This window comes from Rhipicephalus microplus, unplaced genomic scaffold (genome assembly GCF_043290135.1).
Source record: "Rhipicephalus microplus isolate Deutch F79 unplaced genomic scaffold, USDA_Rmic scaffold_138, whole genome shotgun sequence".
Classification (NCBI taxonomy): Eukaryota; Metazoa; Arthropoda; class Arachnida; order Ixodida; family Ixodidae; genus Rhipicephalus; species Rhipicephalus microplus.
This window is the reverse complement of record NW_027464710.1, coordinates 254001-265516: the sequence shown is the minus strand read 5'-3', so window position 1 is coordinate 265516 and position 11516 is coordinate 254001. Positions and strand designations below refer to the sequence as shown.

The window sequence follows — 11516 nt, the reverse complement described above, 5'->3', positions numbered from 1 at the left end:
TAACGTCGTCTTAATAACATAAGCAGGTTGACCGTTTAAACCCTTGGAGAAATGAGTCCATCATTCTTTCGAATGTGGCCGGCGCATTACAGAGACCAAAAGGGCATGACTGTTTTTCTTTGGGCTGATAGCTCTGGAGAAATGTTCTGATGGTGGTGAGAGGGGAGCACGACTGTCTCCGTGGTGCAATTGGCTAGCGCGATAGGCTGTTAACCGAAAGGTTGGAGCTTCGAGCCCTCCCGGGAGTGGTGCGGCGCTTTTTTTCTTTGGGCTGATAGCTCTGAAGAAATGTTCTTACGGAGGTGGGAGTGCTGCACTACTGTCTCCGTGGCGAAATTTGCTAGCGCGATCGGCTGTTACCTGAAAGGTTGGAGGTTCGAGCCCTCCCGGGAGTGGTTTGTTGCTTTTTTTTCTTTGGGCTAATAGCTTTGAAAATATGTTCTGATGGTGGTGAGAGTGGAGCAGGACTGTCTCCGGGGCACAATTGGCTAGCGCGATCGGCTGTTAACCGAAAGGTTGGAGGTTCGAGCCCACCCGGTGGTGGTGCGGCGCTTTTTTTCCTTTGGGCTGATAGTTTTCAAGATATGTTCTGATGATGGTGAAAGTGGAGCAGGACTGTCTCCGTGGCGCAATTGGCTAGCGCGATCATCTGTTAACCGAAAGGTTGGAGTTTCGAGCCCACCCGTGGACGGTGTGTCGCTTTTTTTGCTTTGCGCTGATGGCGTTGAAGATATGTTCTCATGGTGGTGAGAGTGAAGCACGACTGTCTCCGTGGCGCAATTGGCTAGAGCGATCGGCTGTTAACCGAAAGGTTGGAGGTTCGAGCCCACCCGGGGGTGGTGCGGCGCTTTTTTTTTCTTTGGGCTGATAGCTTTGAAGATATGTTTGATGGTGGTGAGAGTGGTGCAGGACTGTCTCCGTGGCGCAGTTGGCTAGCGCGATTGGCTGTTAACCGAAAAGTTGGAGGTTCGAGCTCACCAAGGGACGGTGTGTCGCTTTTTTCTTTGCGCTGATAGCTTTGAAGATATGTTCTGATGGTGGTGAGAGGGGAGAACGACTGTCTCCGTGGCTGGCGCAATTGGCTAGCGCGATCGGCTGTTGACCGAGAAGTTGGAGGTTCGAGCCCACCCGGGGGTGGTGCGGCGTTTCTTTTTCTTTGGGCTGAAAGCTCTGAAGAAATGTTCTGACAGTGATGAGAGTGGACCACGACTGCCTCCGTGTCCCAATTGGCTAGCGCGATCGGCTGTTAACCGAATGGTTGGAGGTTCGAGCCCACCCGGTGGTGGTGGGGCGCTTTTTTTTTCTTTGGGCTGATAGCTTAGAAGATATGTTCTGCTGGTGGTGAGAGGGTAGCACGACTGTCTCCGTGGCGCAATTGCCTAGCGCGATAGGCTGTTAACCGAAAGGTTGGAGGTTCGAGCCCTCCCGGGAGTGGTGCGGCGCTCTTTTTTCTTTGCGCTGATAGCTTTGAAGATATGTTCTGATGGTGGTGAGAGTGGAGCACGACTGTCTCCGTGGCGCTACTGGCTAGCACGTTCGGCTGTTAACCAAAAATTGGAGGTTTCAGCCCTCCCGGGAGTGGTGTGTTGCTTTTTTCTTTGCGCTGATAGCTTTGAAGATATGTTCTGATGGTGGTGAGAGTGGAGCACGACTGTCTCCGTGGCGCTATTAGCTAGCGCGATGGGCTGTTAACCGAAAGGTTGGAGGTTCGAGCCCACCCGGTGGTGTAGCGGCGCTTTTTTTCTTTGGGCTGATAGCTCTGAAGAAATGTCCTGACGGAGGTGGGAGTGCTGCACTACTGTCTCTGTGGCGCAATTGGCTAGCGCGATCGGCTGTTAACAGAAAGTTTGTAGTTTTGAGCCTTCCCGGGAGTGGTGTGTTGCTCTTTTCTTTGCGCTGATAGCTTTGGAGATATGATCTGATGGTGGTGAGAGTGGAGCACGACTGTCTCCGTGGCGCGATTGGGTAGCACGATCGGCTGTTAACCGAAAGGCTGGAGGTTCGAGCCCACCCGGTGGAGGTGCGGCGCTTTTTTTTCTTTGGGCTGATAGCTCTGAAGAAATGTTCTGACGGAGGTGGGAGTGCTGCACTACCCTACCAGAAAAATTGCCATGGTGGATACTGGAAAACATGGTGGGCGTAGTGGAAATAATAGTGGGCATGGTGGAAATTATGATGGATATGGTGAGACGTAGTGGAAAATATGGTGGATATGCCGGGACATACTGGGTGGTATGGTGTACAGATGATGGGTAAAGTGGAAATGATGGTGGAAAGCAGAGGCTAGATAGTGGGCAATAATGGGACACTCGGCCCACCATTGCGATAATGCTGGGAAGCCCTAAGTATATGTTGGGTGGTGCTTATTATGGTGGGCTACATGGTGTACCAAGCTGAGAAGCTCTGCCCACCATCGCGATAATGCTGGGAAGCAGTAAGCAGATGATGGGTGGGCTTATAATGGCGGGCAATTTATATAGTGTACCAAGCTGGGATCTGTACACTACATGTTCTACCACCATGATTTCCACCAAATGTTAGGCCTACCGACCGAGCCCGTACAATTGTGTTATCCGTGCTTCCGGGTTTCAGAATACACGATTTCGACGATTAAGTATGACAATACAGCGCAGCCATGGCATCAATTAACCTAAATGAAGCATTTTTCATTGTGTATGGTGTCCGCTCAAGAAGCAACAAACATCGATGCGACGCGATTAAAGCACTCCCAGAGAACGTCAGTGTCTTCTCACCGAAAGCCACCGGTCGCGCTCGCCGGCACTTCTCTAGCTTTTGTACGGGAACTCAGAAGTGGCAATTCGTATGCTTGGTGAACCAATATGATAGCGTAATGTTTCCGGCACACTGAATTCGTTTTGGCCAAGCTGTTATGTAGTTGTTGCTTTAGCGAAAGAGCTACAGCATTGCGCTGGCACGACCGCCCTCTACATTGCGCGAAAAACATCCCAATACTCAATCAAATAAACTAGGCGGGCGAATCTATGGAATGAGCCTAGAAGCGTCATAAAGCGTGAGCAGATGTCGCCCTTTAGAACGAGCGCGAAACGGATAATAAACTTGGCAGACCCCGCCGGTAAACTGTTGCTGCTCCCCAGTCCACTTGTTTTTTTTCTTGAAGTTGTGAATTGTAAAAAAATAGCACTAGTGCCATTAACACAATGGCAATCGTTACAGGCCGCAGTTGCCTGTGTCTATTAAATGTGCAATTTTTAGTAGCAGGTGTATATCTTGTCTATGTTGTGTACTCGACAAACATAAGTTGAACCGTACGTTAGTATGCCAACTAAGTATTCAGCACACCATCAACGTCATGTTGGTGTGGCGCAGTCGTTAGTGTCTTCGAATCAAAATCCGCAGGTTGCACGTTCGATCTCCCTGGGCGCCTTGTTTTTTTTTTACAGGACAGGTGTTTTTTATACCGTTTCTATGGAATTCTTTTTTATTTTTTGTGGCAGCTCGTCACGGTGATTCTGACGTCATTTCGCGCTGAAGCGTTGACGGCACTGCAGCACCCACCATACGCACCATGCACCATGGTGGGCGTTTTCCACCATTCACCCACTACATTAATCCACTATAATGGTGGGTGGTTGTTTCCACCATGCCCACCATACGTTTTTTTTCGATAGGGTACTGTCTCCGTGGCGCAAATTCCTAGCGCAATAGGCTGTTAACCGAAAGGTTGGAATTTCGAGCCCTCCCGGGAGTGGTGTGTTGCCTTTTTCTTTGCGCTGATAGCTTTGAAGACATGTTCTGATGATGGTGAGAGTGGAGCATGACTGTCTCCGTGGCGCAATTGGCTAGCGCGTTCGGCCGTTAACCGAAAGGCTGGAGGTTCGAGCCCACCCGGTGGTGGTGTGGCGCTTTTTTTTCTTTGGGCTGATAGCTATGAAGAAATGTTCTGACGGTGGTGAGAGCGGAGCACGACTGTCTCCGTGGCGCCATTGGCTAGCGCGATCGGCTGTTAACCAAAAGGTTGGAAGTTCAAGCCCACCCGGTGGTGGTGCGGCGTTTCTTTTTCTTTGGGCTGATAGCTCTGAAGAAATGTTCTGACGGTCGTGAGAGTGGAGCACGACTGTCTCCGTGTCGGAATTGGCTAGCGCGATCGGCTGTTAACCAAAAGGTTGGAAGTTCGAGCCCACCCGGTGGTGGTGCGGCGTTTCTTTTTCTTTAGGCTGATAGCTCTGAAGAAATGTTCTGACGGTGGTGAGAGTGGAGCACGACAGTCTCCGTGGCGCTATTGCCTAGCGCGTTCGGCCGTTAAACGAAAGGCTGGAGGTTCGAGCCCACTCGGTGGTGGTGCGGCGCTTTTGTTTCTTTGGGCTGATAGCTTTGAAGAAATGTTCTGACGGTGGTGAGAGTAGAGCACGACTTTCTCTGTGGCGCAATTGGCTAGCGCGATGGGCTGTAAACCGAAAGGTTGGAGGTTGGAGCCCACCCGGTGGTGGTGCGGCGCTTTTTTCTTCTTTGCGCTGATAGCTTTGAAGAAATGTTCTGACGGTGGTGAGAGTGCAGCAAAAATGTCTCCGTGAAGCAATTGGCTAGCGCGTTCGGCTGTTAACCGAAAGTTTGGAGATTCGAGCACTCCCGGTAGATGTGTGTTGCTTTTTTTCTTTGCGCTGATGGCTTTGGAGAAATGTTCAGATGGCGGTGAGAGTGCAGCACGAACTTCCAATCACAGGTAATGTTATTAGGTTCCTTCTGTTCAAAAAGAGTCTGACTGATAATACTCCTTACGACTTGTTTATGTTGTTGGGACTGTATTCATTATGGAAAAGTCGCACGATTGATAGACATGCCGAGCAACCATGGTCGACTATATCTGTCTTCCGAGAAGCAGCTGCTCAAGTGCGCAGTGTTGCCGACACTTTTGACCCTGTTCCGGAGTCACTTCTCCTTCTTGACGATTTTGCGTGTTTTCCGGACTTCTGGTGAAGTATGCTCTGTGTACATTACTGTTGATAATTTCATTCATTCAAGAAAAAAAAGTCTCCGTGGCGCAATATTCTAGCGCGATCGGCTGTTAATCGAAACGTTGGAGGTTCGAGCCCTCCCGGGAGTGGTGTGTCGCTTTTTTTTTCTTTGCGCTGATAGCTTTCAAGAAATGTTCTGACGGTGGTGAGAGTGGAGCACGACTGTCTCCGTAGCGCAATTGGCTAGCGCGTTCGTATGGTAATCGAAAGGTTGGAGGTTCCAGCCCTTCCGGGAGCAGTGTGTCGCTTTTTTTATTGCGCTGATAGCTTTGGAGAAATGTTCTGACGGCGGTGAAAGTGGAGCACGACTATCTCCGTTGCGCCATTGGCTAGCGCGATGGGCTGTTAACCGAAAGGTTGGAGTTTCGTGCCCACCCGTGGACGGTGTGTCGCTTTTTTTGCTTTGCGCTGATGGCGTTGAAGATATGTTCTGATGGTGGTGAGAGTGAAGCACGACTGTCTCCGTGGCGCAATTGGCTAGCGCGATCGGCTGTTAACCGAAAGGTTGGAGTTTCGAGCCCACCCGTGGATGGTGTGTCGCTTTTTTTGCTTTGCGCTGATGGCGTTGAAAATATGTTCTGATGGTGGTGAGAGTGAAGCACGACTGTCTTCGTGGCGCAATTGGCTAGCGCGATCGGCTGTTAACCAAAAGTTTGGAGGTTCGAGCCCACCCGGGGATGGTGCGGCGCTTTTTTTTCTTTGGGCTGATAGCTTTGAAGATATGTTTGATGGTGGTGAGAGTGGTGCAGGACTGTCTCCGTAGCGCAATTGGCTAGCGCAATTGGCTGTTAACCAAAAGGTTGGAGGTTTGAGCCCACCAGCGGACGGTGTGTCGCTTTTTTCTTTGCGCTGATAGCTTTGAAGATATGTTCTGATGGTGGTGAGAGCGGAGAACGACTGTCTCCGTGGCTGTCGCAATTGGCTAGCGCGTTCGGCTGTTGACCGAGAGGTTGGAGGTTCGAGCCTTCCCGGGAGTGGTGTGTTGCTTTTCTCTTTGCGCTGATAGCTTTGAAGATATGTTCTGATGGTGGTGAGAGTGGACCACGACTGTCTCCGCGGCGCAATTGGCTAGCGCGTTGGGCTGTTAACCGAAAGGTTGGAGGTTCGAGCCCACCCGGTTGTGGTGCTGCGCTTTTTTTCCTTTGGGCTGATAGCTCTGAGGAAATGTTCTGACGGTGGTGAAAGTGTAGCGCGACTGTCTCCGTGTCGCAATTGGCTAGCGCGATCGGCTTTTAACTGAAAGGTTGGAGGTTCGAGCCCTCCCGAGAGTGGTGTGTTGCTCTTTTTTCTTTGGGCTGATAGCTTTGAAGATATGTTCTGATGGTGGTGAGAGTATAGCAGGACTGTCTCCGTGGCGCATCTGGCTAGCGCGACCGGCTGTTAACCGAAAGGTTGGAGGTTCGAGCCCACCCGGTGGTGCTGCGGCGCTTTTTTTTCTGTGGGCTGATAGCTTTGAAGTTATGTTCTCATGGTGGTGAGAGTGGAAAAGGACTGTCTCCGTGGCGCAATTGGTTAGCGCAATCGGCTGTTAACCGAAAGGTTGGAGGTTCGTGCCCTCCCGGAAGTGGTGTGTTGCTTTTTTCTTTGCGCTGATAGCTTTAAAGTAATGTTCTGACAGTGGTGAGAATGGAGCACGACTGTCTCCGTGGCGCATTTGGCTAGCGCGTTCGGCTGTTAACCGAAAGTTTGGAGGTTCGAGCCCTCCCGGAAGCAGTGTGTCAGTTTTTTTATCTTTGCGCTGATAGCTTTGGAGAAATGTTTTCACGGTGGTGAGAGTTGCGCATGACTGTCTCCGCTGCGCAATTGGCTAGCGCGATCGGCTGTTAACCAAAAGGTTGGAGTTCCGAGCCCTCCCGGGAGTGGTGTGATGCTCTTTTCTTTGTGCTGATAGATTTGGAGAAATGTTCTAACGTTGGTGAGATTGGAGCACGACTGTCTCCGTGGCGCAATTGGCTAGCACGTTCGGTTGTTAACCGAAACTTTGGAGGTTCGAGCCCTCCCGGGAGTGGTGTGTTGCTCTTTCTTTGCGCTGATAGCTTTGAAGATATGTTCTGATGGTGGAGAGATGAGCACGACTGTCTCCGTGGCGCAATCGGCTAGCGTGAACGGCTGTTAACCGAAAGGTTGGAGGTTCGCGCCCACCCGGTGGTGGTGCGGCGCTTTTTTTTCTTTGGGCTGATAGTCTGAAATATGTTCTGACGGTGGTGAGAGAGGAGCACGACTGTCTCCGTGGCGCTATTGGCTAGCGCGATGGGCTGTTAACCGAAAGGTTGGAGTTTCGAGCCCACCCGGTGGTGGTGCGGCGCTTTTTTTCTTTTGGCCTGATATCTCTGAAGAAATGTTCTGATGGTGTTGAGAGTGGAGCACGACTGTCTCTGTGGCGCAGTTGGCTAGCGCGATCGGCTGTTAACTGAAAGGTTGGAGGTTCGAGCCCTCCCGGGAGTGGTTTGTTGCTTTTTTTCTTTGGGCTGATAGCTTTGAAGATATGTTCTCAGGGTGGTGAGAGTGGAGCAGGGCTGTCTCCGTAGCGCAATTGGCTAGCGCGATCAGCTGTTAACTAAAAGGTTGGAGGTTCGAGCCCACCCGATGGTGGTGCGGCGCTTCTTTGTCTTTGGGCTCATAGATTTGAAGATATGTTCTGATGGTGGTGAGAATGGAGCACGACTGTCTCCGTGGCGCATTTGGCTAGCGCGTTCGGCTGTTACCCGAAAGTTTGGAGCTTCGAGCCCTCCCGGAAGCAGTGTGTCACTTTTTTTTATCTTTGCGCTGATAGCTTTGGAGAAAGGTTTTCACGGTGGTGAGAGTTGCGCATGACTGTCTCCGCTGCGCAATTGGATAGCGTGATCGGCTGTTAACCAAAAGGTTGGAGTTCCGAGCCCTCCCGGGAGTGGTGTGATGCTCTTTTTTTTTTGCTGATAGCTTTGGAGAAATGTTCTGACGTTGGTGAGATTGGAGCACGACTGTCTCCATGGCGCAATTGGCTACCACGTTCGGCTGTTAACCGAAAAATTGGAGTTTCGAGCCCTCCCGGGAGTGGTGTGTTGCTTTTTCTTTGCACTGATAGCTTTGAAGATATGTTCTGATGGTGGTGAGAGTGGAGCACGACTGTCTCCGTGGCGCAATCGGCTAGCGTGATCGGCTGTTAACCTAAAGGTTGGAGGTTCGAGCCCACCCGGTGGAGCTGCGGCGCTTTTTTTTCTGTGGGCTGATAGCTTTGAAGTTATGTTCTCATGGTGGGGAGAGTGGAAAAGGACTGTCTTCGTGGCGCTATTGGCTAGCGCGATGGGCTGTTAACCGAAAGGTTGGAGGTTCGAGCCCACCCGTGGACGGTGTGTCGCTTTTTTTGCTTTGCGCTGATGGCGTTGAAGATATGTTCTGATGGTGGTGAGAGTGAAGCACGACTGTCTCCGTGGCGCAATTGGCTAGCGCGATCGGCTGTTAACCGAAAGGTTGGAGTTTCGAGTCCACCCGTGGACGGTGTGTCGCTTTTTTTTGCTTTGCGCTGATGTCGTTGAAGATATGTTCTGATGGTGGTGAGAGTGAAGCACGACTGTCTCCGTATCGCAATTGGCTAGCGCGTTCGGCTATTAACCGAAGGTTTGGAGGTTCGAGCCCTCTCGGAAGCAGTGTGTCACTTTTTTTATCTTTGCGCTGATAGCTTTGGAGAAATGTTTTCACGGTGGTGAGAGTTGCGCATGACTGTCTCCGCTGCGCAATTGGCTAGCGCGATCGGCTGTTAACCAAAAGGTTGGAGTTCCGAGCCCTCCCGGGAGTGGTGTGATGCTCTTTTCTTTGTGCTGATAGCTTTGGAGAAATGTTCTGACGTTGGTGAGATTGGAGCACGACTGTCTCCGTGGCGCAATTGGCTTCCACGTTCGGCTGTTAACCGAAAATTTGGAGGTTCGAGCCCTCCCGGGAGTGGTGTGTTGCTTTTTCTTTGCACTGATAGCTTTGAAGATATGTTCTGATGGTGGTGAGAGTGGAGCACGACTGTCTCCGTGGCGCAATCGGCTAGCGTGATCGGCTTTTAACCGAAAGGTTGGAGTTTCGAGCCCACCCGGTGGTGCTGCGGCGCTTTTTTTTTCTGTGGGCTGATAGCTTTGAAGTTATGTTCTCATGGTGGTGAGAGAGGAAAAGGACTGTCTCCGTGGCGCTATTGGCTAGCGCGATGGGCTGTTAACCGAAAGGTTGGAGGTTACAGCCCACCCGTGGACGGTGTATCGCTTTTTTTGCTTTGCGCTGATGGCGTTGAAAATATGTTCTGATGGTGGTGAGAGTGAAGCACGACTGTCTCCGGGGCGCAATTGGCTAGCGCGATCGGCTGTTAACCGAAAGGTTGGAGTTTCGAGTCCACCCGTGGACGGTGTGTCGCTTTTTTTGCTTTGCGCTGATGGCGTTGAAGATATGTTCTGATGGTGGTGAGAGTGAAGCACGACTGTCTCCGTAGCGCAATTGGCTAGTGCGATCGGCTGTTAACCGAAAGTTTGGAGGTTCGAGCCCACCCGGGGGTGGTGCGGCGCTTTTTTTTTCTTTGGGCTGATAGCTTTGAAGATATGTTTGATGGTGGTGAGAGTGGTGCAGGACTGTCTCCGTAGCGCAATTGGCTAGCGCGATTGGCTGTTAACCAAAAGGTTGGAGGTTTGAGCCCACCAGGGGACGGTGTGTCGCTTTTTTCTTTGCGCTGATAGCTTTGAAGATATGTTCTGATGGTGGTGAGAGCGGAGAACGACTGTCTCCGTGGCTGTCGCAATTGGCTAGCGCGTTGGGCTGTTAACCGAAAGGTTGGAGGTTCGCGCCCACCCGGTTGTGGTGCTGCGCTTTTATTCCTTTGGGCTGATAGCTCTGAGGAAATGTTCTGACGGTGGTGAAAGTGTAGCGCGACTGTCTCCGTGTCGCAATTGGCTAGCGCGATCGGCTTTTAACCGAAAGGTTGGAGGTTCGAGCCCTCCCGAGAGTGGTGTGTTGCTCTTTTTTCTTTGGGCTGATAGCTTTGAAGATATGTTCTGATGGTGGTGAGAGTAGAGCAGGACTGTCTCCATGGCGCAACTGGCTAGCGCGACCGGCTGTTAACCGAAAGGTTAGAGGTTCGAGCCCACCCGGTCGTGCTGCGGCGCTTTTTTTTCTTTGGGCTGATAGCTTTGAAGTTATGTTCTCATGGTGGTGAGAGTGGAAAAGGACTGTCTCCGTGGCGCAATTCGCTAGCGCAATCGGCTGTTAACCGAAAGGTTGGAGGTTCGAGCCCTCCCGGGAGTGGTGTGTTGCTTTTTCTTTGCGCTGATAGCTTTGAAGATATGTTCTGATGGTGGTGAGAGTGGAGCACGACTGTCTCTGTGGCGCAATCGGCTAGCGTGATCGGCTGTTAACCGAAAGGTTGGAGGTTCGAGCCCACCCGGTGGTGCTGCGGCGCTTTTTTTTCTGTGGGCTGATAGCTTTGAAGTATGTTCTCATGGTGGGAAGAGTGGAAAAGGACTGTCTTCGTGGCGCTATTGGCTAGCGCGATGGGCTGTTAACCGAAAGGTTGGAGGTTCGAGCCCACCCGTGGACGGTGTGTCGCTTTTTTTGCTTTGCGCTGATGGCGTTGAAGATATGTTCTGATGGTGGTGAGAGTGAAGCACGACTGTCTCCGTGGCGCAATTGGCTAGCGCGATCGGCTGTTAACCGAAAGGTTGGAGTTTCGAGTCCACCCGTGGACGGTGTGTCGCTTTTTTTGCTTTGCGCTGATGGCGTTGAAGATATGTTCTGATGGTGGTGAGAGTGAAGCACGACTGTCTCCGTGGCGCAATTGGCTAGCGCGTTCGGCTGTTAACCGAAAGTTTGGAGGTTCGAGCCCTCTCGGAAGCAGTGTGTCACTTTTTTTATATTTGCGCTGATAACTTTGGAGAAACGTTTTCACGGTGGTGAGAGTTGCGCATGACTGTCTCCGCTGCGCAATTGGCTAGCGCGATCGGCTGTTAACCAAAAGGTTGGAGTTCCGAGCCCTCCCGGGAGTGGTGTGATGCTCTTTTCTTTGTGCTGATAGCTTTGGAGAAATGTTCTGACGTTAGTGAGATTGGAGCACGACTGTCTCCGTGGCGCAATTGGCTACCACGTTCGGCTTTTAACCGAAAATTTGGAGGTTCGAGCCCTCCCGGGAGTGGTGTGTTGCTTTTTCTATGCACTGATAGCTTTGAAGATATGTTCTGATGGTGGTGAGAGTGGAGCACGACTGTCTCCGTGGCGCAATCGGCTAGCGTGATCGGCTGTTAACCGAAAGGTTGGAGGTTCGAGCCCACCCGGTGGTGCTGCGGCGCTTTTTTTTTCTGTGGGCTGATAGCTTTGAAGTTATGTTCTCATGGTGGTGAGAGTGGAAAAGGACTGTCTCCGTGGCGCTATTGGCTAGCGCGATGGGCTGTTAACCGAAAGGTTGGAGGTTAGAGCCCACCCGTGGACGGTGTATCGCTTTTTTTGCTTTGCGCTGATGGCGTTGAAAATATGTTCTGATGGTGGTGAGAGTGAAGCACGACTGTCTCCGTGGCGCAATTG

General features: G+C 51.5%; 2 non-coding genes across 2 annotated transcripts; both read left to right on the top strand.

Moving 5' to 3' along the window:
• The first annotated feature begins 6633 nt into the window (after positions 1-6633).
• TRNAN-GUU (transfer RNA asparagine (anticodon GUU)) lies at positions 6634-6707 on the top strand. Its single transcript has one exon. It is a non-coding gene; the product is annotated as a tRNA-Asn (tRNA).
• A 4054-nt stretch (positions 6708-10761) lies between these two features.
• On the top strand, positions 10762-10835 carry TRNAN-GUU (transfer RNA asparagine (anticodon GUU)). The gene has a single exon. It is a non-coding gene; the product is annotated as a tRNA-Asn (tRNA).
• Positions 10836-11516: the final 681 nt, after the last annotated feature.